We start from the raw sequence: 9618 nt of genomic DNA on the forward strand, positions 1-9618 counted from the left end.
GTCTTACCTAAGGAAGTCTTCAAATCACTGCTTGAATCTTTCAGAGGTCTTAACAAGGAGTTTTATAGCCATCCCCTTGGATTAAAATTTTATCCTGAGGCTTTTTCTTATGTTAAAAATCTTTTACTGGACTGTTCTGAGTCCTCTACATTTCCTCTAAATTCTGTTGTAAACTGAAAGTTCTTTTTAAATTCATCTCTGTGGTAGGGAAAATAATGACCCCCAAAAGATGTCTACACCTAGTCCCTAGAACCTAGGAAACCTTACATAGCAAAAGGGATTTAGCAGATGTGATTAAGGGTTGCAGATCTTATGATGGGGAGGTTATCCTGGGTAATCCAGGTGGGCCAATGAGTCTTTGAAAGCTGAGAACCTTCCTGGCTGCAGCTAGTGATATTCACAGAAGAAGGAGGAGAGATTAAAAGTATGAGGAGGACACAACCTACCATTGTTGACTTTGAAGGTGGAGGAAGGGAACCAAAGAGTGTGGGTGGCCTTTAGAGCTAGGGGTGACTCTCAGCTGACAGCAGCAAGGAAATGAGGATTTCAGCCCCACAAACACAAAGAACTGGATTCTATAAACAACTTTAATGAGCAAAGAAATTGTGAACAAAGAACATAGAGCATCGCTCATCACCCAGCTATACAAGGGTTAAGTTGAAACCCACTGCAGTCTCCCCTGAGAGGAATTCAAGATGAAAAACAGGATGAGGCACTCTGTGCTTTCAATAAACAGACTCCTAGATAGATTCATGTCTCAGGAAGAATTTAAATGACCCCAGATTCTTTCATCTTCCATACATAGAAAAGCATTAAAATCATTAACTTGAGATGTCTGTTCTTTGTGATTAGCAGCCATCTTTTACCAAGATATATGCATGACTACATGTATTTTCTGGCCAAAAAAATCATATATTCTCTCTCCTCCCCTATCTCTTTGGAGCACTTCCTCAGAGCAGTCTCCTAGGCTATACTCCTCAGTAAGACCCTGAATAAAACTTAAACTCACAGCCCTTTATGTTGTGTGTTTTATTTTCAAGTCAACAAATAGATCTTCCCCTAGAGCTTATAGGCAGAACACAGCCTTGCTGATCTCTTGATTCTGGTCCAGTGAGAATTCTTGGACTTCTGACCTATGGAAATGTTAAAATAAAATAAAATAGATACCAGGCTTGAAAACCCTACAGGCAGACAAAATCATTTAAGTTACATAAAGAAAATAAATCTAGCTTATTTCATGAACATAAGTAAAAATCAACATAGGTTTTTTCTTCTGAGTGCCTCTGATAATCATCTTCCTAAAATGGTATGTTAATCACTTTTAACAAATCCCCTACCATCTGGAAACTCCCATTGTAATACCCGATCATTGTAAAGGTTAAACACCTTTCTTACTTCTACTTTACAAAGCCATCCTTTGACATCATGCCTCTGAGTTTCATCTCAGTGTTGGATTTGAAGACTCCCAGTTTGCAAAGTATCCTTTTGTACACCATAAACTCTTAATACTATTTTACTGACCTAGTTTTAATTTTTACTATCTCTAAATTTTGACAGAACTATAAAATAATAAACTTATTTTGTTTAAACTGATAAGTTTGTGATAATTTTTTTATGGCAGCAATATAAAATACCACCTCTCATCAGACAAAGCTAAAAGAAGCTAATTGTTATTTTCTATACCCTACATGGAAATTAGTGAGATCAATAAGTTCATTAGGTGCATATTCTACCTTCCAAGTTACCATAAGCAATAGTTAATTGGTAGACTTCTGTTCTCTGGTGTCCCGTAGCAATTTCCTCTCTGCTTTTTAGCTTTTACTAACAGTTTCCCCTCTACTCCTTTCAGCATTCTCAGGCTGCCTAGTCCTGAAGACAGTGCCATATACTTGGGGGTTTTTTAGAGCAATACTAATTTCTGTTATATTTATCTATTGCTTTGTACTTTCAGTACCAACTTCTGTTGGATTTACCTATTGCTTTGTACTTCCAGTACCACCTTCTGCTTTTCTATTGCTTTTTAAGAATCCATCATCTTACAACTTAGTGGATTAAAACAACAATGTATTATTTTTCAGAAAGATGCATTCAGCTGGTGGATCAGCTGGGGACTGAGCTCAGCTGAGAAAGCTGCATTGGCTGAACCCCTGTCTCCAAATGTACTTTTACCCTGGGCTTCCTCTTTGCATGTCAGTCTCAGAATAGTACACTTAGAGGGCAAAGGCAGATGCTTCCAAGGCCTTATAATGTTACAGGGAAGAACAAAATATGACTACATATTGGATCTGTTTCTTTTTCCTTAACCCCTTCTTCTGGTTGCTTTTGTTCACTAAGAGGATACTGTCTATACATAATGGCCTGCCTCCGGAAACCCTGACCCTCTGCCTGAATGTTAAACCAAAGTGCCTTTGTTCAGTGAAACTTCCTGACCCTGTCCACCTATGGATGGCTAGGAGAAAGAAGAAATTAACACATCCCCTCCCTGAGGATGGCCATTCCAGGAAATATTTGCAAGACTTATGGCCTTTTTACTTTATTCCCTTACCTCCTCCCCCTCCCTGTTCTATAAAAGAAACTGGCATCCAGACTCCAATAAGCTGGTTCTTTTGAGACACTAGTCTGCCATCTTCTCGGTATGCCGGCTTTCCGAATAAAGTCATTATTCCTTGCCTCAACACCTCATCTCCTGATTTATTGGCCTGTCATGCAGTGAGCAGAATGAGCTTGGACTCAGTAACAATAAGTGCAAGGTTTTGGAACGTGTGCAAGTTTACTTCTACCACATTCTATTTGTCAGAGCAAATCACAAGGCCAGGTCACATTCAAACAGGCAGAGGGATAAATTCAGTCTCTTGATGGAAGATGTGGCAGTTTCACATGCAGAGGAGCATGGATGCAGGGAGACGTGATTCACTGGAGGTCATTTTAAATTGATCGATCACAACCACAAACGATATTTTGTGTAAAAAAGGCATAAAGACAAAGGAGAGTTCTTCAAGGGACATGATGTTTTGGGGAAGTTTAATTTGAAATTCTAAAGTCCATCTGAGAAGGCTATTTTATGAATATCTATGCAAGATATCTATGATATTTAATGAATATCTATCATAGATTTTATGACTATCTATGAATATTTTATGAACCTCTATGTAAAGTATGTTCATATTAAATATGTACTCGTAAGGGTTATAACTGCTTTCCTTAGCACATACCAGGGTACCACCTCTACTCTCTCACCCTGACCTCTGTTTCTCTACTCCGTGCCAGGAGAGCCCAGGCTTGGAAATCAAATAAAATTATACTTGAATTCACTACCTCTGAGTAATGATCTTATTTAAGCTAGTTTAACCTCTCAAAAACCTCAGTTGTCTAACTAGTCTGTAAAACAGAGTAATAATACCTACCTTATGGAGTATTTATTATAATTTAATGAGAAAATATATGGAATGTAACTATCAGTGACTGGCATATAGACTTGCCATAAACATAAGCTTTTTTATCACTCTCCTCTTTTAGCTCTATTGGAAGGAAAACCAGGGGACAGGCATCACTGAACTAGGCTAGAAGCACAATGGGCCAGAACATGTTTGTATTTTTAACTCATTAATTCATCTACATTCACCTTACAGTTATTATATAGTACATCTCAGGTGTGTAGTCTGTATGCTTAATGCAAGAACTCTAGGGTATTTCAGCAGGCCTGAGGAAGTTGTATTTATGCATGAATGGGGACTTCCCTGGCAGTCCAGTGATTAAGACTCAGCACTGCCAATGCAGGGGACACAGATTCAATCCCTGGTCGGGGAACTAATATCCCACATGCCACGTGGCGTGGCCAAAAGCATAAAAAAAATATGCATGAATGTTCCTAAGGCTTTTGGAAATGCCCAGTAAAAAGGACTTTGAGGAAATAGGGATTTAGATTTCACATGAAGGATGAAATATGAATGCCCCTTCATTATATGCATACCCTGAAAAAGCAGGAAACTGGTTCTTAAGTGAGGAAAACTTGAAAGATGGGTACACACTCTGCTAAGACTAGGGTAAATAGGTTTACCTTCAGCTCTGAGGGATTTTGTTTACTTCTCCAGCAAACAGAATTATAACTCTGAGAAAATAAGGCCATGTTCTGAAGTTGAAAAAGTGCAACATTTTGCAAAAACAATAGAGGACGGTTGAAGTCTTGACTGTAGTCATAGAAGAGTGTTTTTTTTTCAATTAATTAGTCCTAGATTGTCTCTTATTGTCTCAGTTTCATCAGCAAAATGGGAGATAGCTATCCTACGTCTCACAGGATGCTAATAAGAGTAAAATAAGGTCCAAGCTCTATAAGCACACCACAACAGAACAGAGTGAAATGCAAAGTTCCATAGACAAAATTTGACTTGAAGTTTTGTGGAACTTTTCTTGTTGATCCAAAACTGATAGTTAGGGTCCAAAACTGAGGCCAAAAGAAAGCAGTAAGTATCTCCACATACTAAATCAGCAGAACTGGCCCCTCAATAACCACAATTATCCCAATCCATATAAACAGGAGAATGAGAAGGAAGAAAATGGAAATTATTGAAGTCATGAATTGTTGGCTTAGGGAGTTCTTCTGTGACTTCTCCCTGCCCTTTTCTGAAAAGTCAAGTGAGAAATGCTCTAAGAATAATTTGCTAAGTTTGGATGTATCTGCATAAAAGGAAAACTAATATCTCATTTTCAAATTAGGACACAGACTACCTGCTCTTCCCAAAGTCTGTGTGAACAGGAGAAAAAGAATTGGTGAATTATGGCAGGGCAAACAGGCCTGTGGTGTAGCTCAGCTATAGCTTCTGCTTTGATGAGAATGTGAGTTTCTTGTAGGCCAAAGTAGCACCACAAAAATTAGCTGGGCTTGTGCCCTCATGATGGCAGCAACAAAAGAAGTTAACTGCTGGGTGAAAAAACTCCAGCAACCAGAGCCCATGGGGTATTCCACTGAGTACAAGAGCTGAGGAGGACTGGAAGAAGTTAAGCAGGACACCATAGATTGGGAAGACCCTAAAGAACTCACATTTGTGCCTCCTCTAGAAATCCAGTATTTGAGTGCCTGCTGTGGAGAGAATATTGTCAATGGCCAGTCAGTGTTGGCCCAAGACTTAGTATCAAAGAACACAAGGAAGACTATGACAGCCCATTGACTCCCTCCAACTCCTCCCTGTGTCCACTTCTTGGAGGATGTAGAAACTAGAAAAGGGAGGAAGGACCTGAAGCCCAGAGGTAAACTACATTCTTTCCCCTAAGGTGGAAAATGGGAAAGAGGCAAAAGGAAGACCATACTCCTTCCCCATTTCAGGTCCTTCAAGCCACAATACTAGCAGATGACAGAAAAGAGGAAATCTTTGATTTCGATATGAAATTGGAGTTTTAGACTGGATGGATTTTTAATCACTGAAATTGACAAAGAAGTTATAGAATCTACTCAAGATGTGATGATGTGATAAGATATCTGTTACAGGAGGCAAGTAAGAATTTAAAATGGCTCTATTAGGGGCAGTATTTGTAGGAAACTATAATTGTTTCTTATCTGTACTTTGCTAAGTTCTGTTTGTTTAATAACTTGTAGAGATAGATGATTAGATCAATAGATAGATATGGATAAATGTAGAAATATATATAACTGCTGCCTCAAATTCAAGCTTTTCCTTGATTCAAATATTTTTGATTAATAAATATAAGAGTTTGGTACTAAATGCTGGGGCTACAAAGATGACAGGGCATTTAAGAGGTCATTGAGATTAGGACTTCTCTGTTAGTCCAGTGGCTAAGACTCTGCATACCCAGTGCAGGGTGCCCAGGTTCAATCCCTGGTCAGGGAACTAGATCTCACATGCCACAACTAAAGATTCTGCATGTCGCAACTAAAAGATTCCACATGCCGCAACTAAAAGTTGCCGCAATGAAGATCCCTCACACAGCAAGGAAGATGCCATGTACCACAGCTAAGACCTGGCACAGCCAAATAAATAAATTTTTTTAAAAAAAAATAGGTAATTGAGGTTAAATGAAGTCCTAATGGTGGGGCCCTAATCCAATGACATTCATGTCCTTATAAGAAGAGCCACCAGAGAGCTAGCTTGCTCCCTCTTTCTTTCTTTCTCTTTCTCACTCTGTCTCTCTCTTTCTCTCCATGAATCTGCACTGAGGAAAGACCATGTGAGGATACAATGAGAAGACAGCCATCTGCAATCCAGGAAGAGAGTCCTCACCAGAAACTGAGCCCTTTATCTTAGACTTCCAGCCTTCAGAACTGTGAGGAAATAAACTTCTGCTGTTTAAACCATCTGTGGCATTTTGTTATGGCAGCTTGAGCTAATAAAATCTACATAGAATAAGATTGCTTTTTAAAAATCCTTTTAGCCCTTGGAAGTACACATACACCCATTTCACGGATAAACCTATTTGAGACCATAGAAGTAGTTGATTAATGTAAAAACACATTTTATGATAAGAAACCTACTTTTCCTATGGTTTCAGAAAACAGTTGAGTAAGAAAAATACCTATTACCTCTTTAGAAGTTGGTACTCCCAGCATTTCTTCCTGTGAGATATAGAACAACATTCTAGTTTTCATTTCCACACTTCTAGGCTTTTTTCATTTCTACTTCTAGGCTTTTGAAGGGTCTATCTGCCTGATACTTATGTGCAACATTCCAGTTTATTTAACCAGTCCTTTATTTTTTAAATTTTCAGAATTGTTGCAGTATTTTTCTATTCATTCATTCAGCAAATGTTTATTAGGTACCTTCTATGTGCCAGGCACTGTTTAAGGAGTTACAATATCCCTGACCTCATTATAACGAAAAATATAGGTAACAGTTTAACAAGGATATATAATATATCAGATGGTGATAAATGTTATAAAAGAAATAAAGCAGGGTAAGGGAAAATGGCAAAGATGGGTGGAGGAAGCACATTGCTTTTTTACATTGAGGAGCTAGGATAGGCTTCACTGACATTTAAACAGGTATGTGGACAGTGAATAGCAAGGCCCTGAGAAGGGAGCATGCTTGGTATATGCAGGAACAGCAAGGAAGCCTGAGCAAACTGAGCTGGGGGGTTGGGGTGGGGGGTGGGGGAGTAAAAGATGAGATCAGAGAAGTTTGGCATGTACCCCAGATGGGGCGGATCGTATGAGGCCAGTTTGGTATACCTTCTGAGTTGAGAAAACTTTGGAACTCTTGTTAGCTTTTGAGCAGAGGAGTAATGATATTGTAAAGGAGCAGGACCCTATAAGGCCTTCCCAAGACAGACCTTCCCCCATATCCTCTGCATTAGCTCCTCTCTGAAGTACCTAGATAACAATATTTGATGCTCATTTCCTGAGTTGTTTTACAGATGTGAAAACCCCCCACCAAATGGAAGATATTAACTACTTGATGACCATGAGCACATAGCTCCAGGCCTCTTGGAGCCAAAAGATTGATAATGTTAACCCCTGTGACACCACCCTGTTTCCTCACCATCAGCCAGTCAGAGACTGTGCGCAAGCTGATCACATACCCTGCAACCACTTCCCTCACCTGGCTTTTAAAAATGCTTTTCCAAAATTTTGGAGGAGCTCAGGGCTTTTTCAGGGCAGGAGTCACCTGTCTCCTTACAGGGCCCTGCAATAAACCTTTCTCTGCTCCAAACTCCAAAATTTTGGTTTGTTTGGCCTCACTGGGCACTGGGCAAACGAACTTGTGCTAACAATATGACATAGACTTTATTGTTTTAAATATTTATTTATTTATTTATTTATTTATTTATTTATTTATTTTTATTTGATTGTGCCAGGTCTTAGTTGCAGTAGGCAGGCTCCTTAGTTGTGGCTCGATGGCTCCTTAGTTGTGGCTTGCCATCTCCTTAGTTGTGGCACGTGGGCTCCTCAGTTGTGGTATGTGAACTCTTAGTTGTGGCATGCATGTGGGATCTAGTTCCCCAAGCAGGGATCAAACCCAGGCCCTCTGTATTGGTAGCGCAGAGTTTTAACTACTGCACCACCAGGGAAGTCCCAACATAGACTTTATAAGAATCACAAGGACTACTATGTTAAAATTGGACTATAGGTAAGAAAGACAGAAGCAGTGGAGGTGGAAAAAAATGGATCAGATTCTGGATATCTTATGAAAGCAAATCTAACATGATTTCCATGAAATCCATAAGGGATTTCACATAGTTTATGAAAAACAGAAGTTAAGGATGGCATCAATCTATCTTAGAACACTTTTCTGATTATTTATTCCTGAAAAAGGTTTTGAAGTGGTAGGCTGGATCAAAGGATATGCACATTTTATTTTATTTTTTAAATATTTATTTATTTATTAATTTGGCTGTGCCAGGTCTTCGTTGCAGCACATGGGATCTTCATTGCCGCATGCAAGATCTTCATTGCGGCATGTAGGATCTTTAGCTGTGCCATGCAAACTCTTAGTTGCAGCATGTGGGATCTAGTTCCCTGACCAGGGATTGAACCTGGGCCCCTGCATTGGGAGCACGGAGTCTTAACCACTGGACCACCAGGGAAGTCCTCAAAGACTATGCACATTTTAAAATCTTTGGATATATATTGTCAGTTGCTCTTTAGAACCTGAGAACAATTTTTTACCCTCACTTGTGGAGTCTCACACTGTACATTTTTCAGCAGCCAAGGAAAATAACATTATTTTTACTGTGGATGGTTTAATAGGAAATATGTTATTTTTGTAGTTTACTTTATTCTTGATGATTCTGAATATTATTTTTGATCATTGGTATTGGACTTTTTCCACTGGGGAGTTCATCTTTTTGTTATCATTTATAGTTTTATTTATAAATTTAATATACATTTTATTTATTGATTGATAAAACCTATTCCCTTTTCCTCCTGGAAATCCAGCTAAACTATACTTCCCAGCCATCTTTGCATTTAGGGTCTTCATATGTCCAAATTTTGGCCAATGGAAGGTTGGTAGAAGTGTTATAGGCTATTTTTAGATCAGGCCATAAAATCCTCCCTTACATCATCCTCCATGCTCTTTTCCCCTCTAAGATAGAATGTAGGAGATGACTCCTAAGGAGACTGGGGGAGTTACATGTTGAAAATGGCACAAGGAAGGAAAGATCTTGAGATACTACATCACTGCATCTAGGAGAATTGCCCACAAAGAACACCAGTTTTGCAGTATTTTATGAGCAAGAACTATACTTCATTGTGTTAAGCCACTGAAATTTCAGAGTTCATTTATTACAGCAGGAGGTGTTTTTCCTGATTAATAAAGACATATATATTAGAGTTATAAAGAATTTATCTTCATATAGTAAATATATTTATCTTTTGTCTGTGTGAAGAAATGTAAAATTTTCTTCTCTGAATGTATACTGACATCCATGCTCCCTCATACTGAGAGACTAATCCATTCCTCTAAATTCTTTCTTTGAGTTGACAATTCCAAGAACAGGACACAATGGACTGAAAATGGCCAAATGCTCTCATGCATGCACACACATACACACACACACGTGCATGCACACACACACATTTTCTGAAAGACTACCACACTTGCCTGAATGGTCACCAGAATTGCAACTGGAGCTCTGCTACTTTTGTTTCTTTGTCATATAAAACCGCTC

The 9618-nt window shown here is 38.9% G+C and overlaps 1 non-coding gene across 1 annotated transcript; it reads right to left on the reverse strand.

The window, feature by feature from the left end:
• Nucleotides 1-8460: 8460 nt before the first annotated feature.
• On the reverse strand, nt 8461-8532 carry TRNAG-CCC (transfer RNA glycine (anticodon CCC)). Its single transcript has one exon. It is a non-coding gene; the product is annotated as a tRNA-Gly (tRNA).
• Between the last annotated feature and the right edge of the window lie 1086 nt (nt 8533-9618).

This window comes from Lipotes vexillifer, unplaced genomic scaffold, assembly GCF_000442215.2.
Source record: "Lipotes vexillifer unplaced genomic scaffold, Lipotes_vexillifer_v1.1 scaffold174, whole genome shotgun sequence".
NCBI classification, from domain to species: Eukaryota; Metazoa; Chordata; class Mammalia; order Artiodactyla; family Lipotidae; genus Lipotes; species Lipotes vexillifer.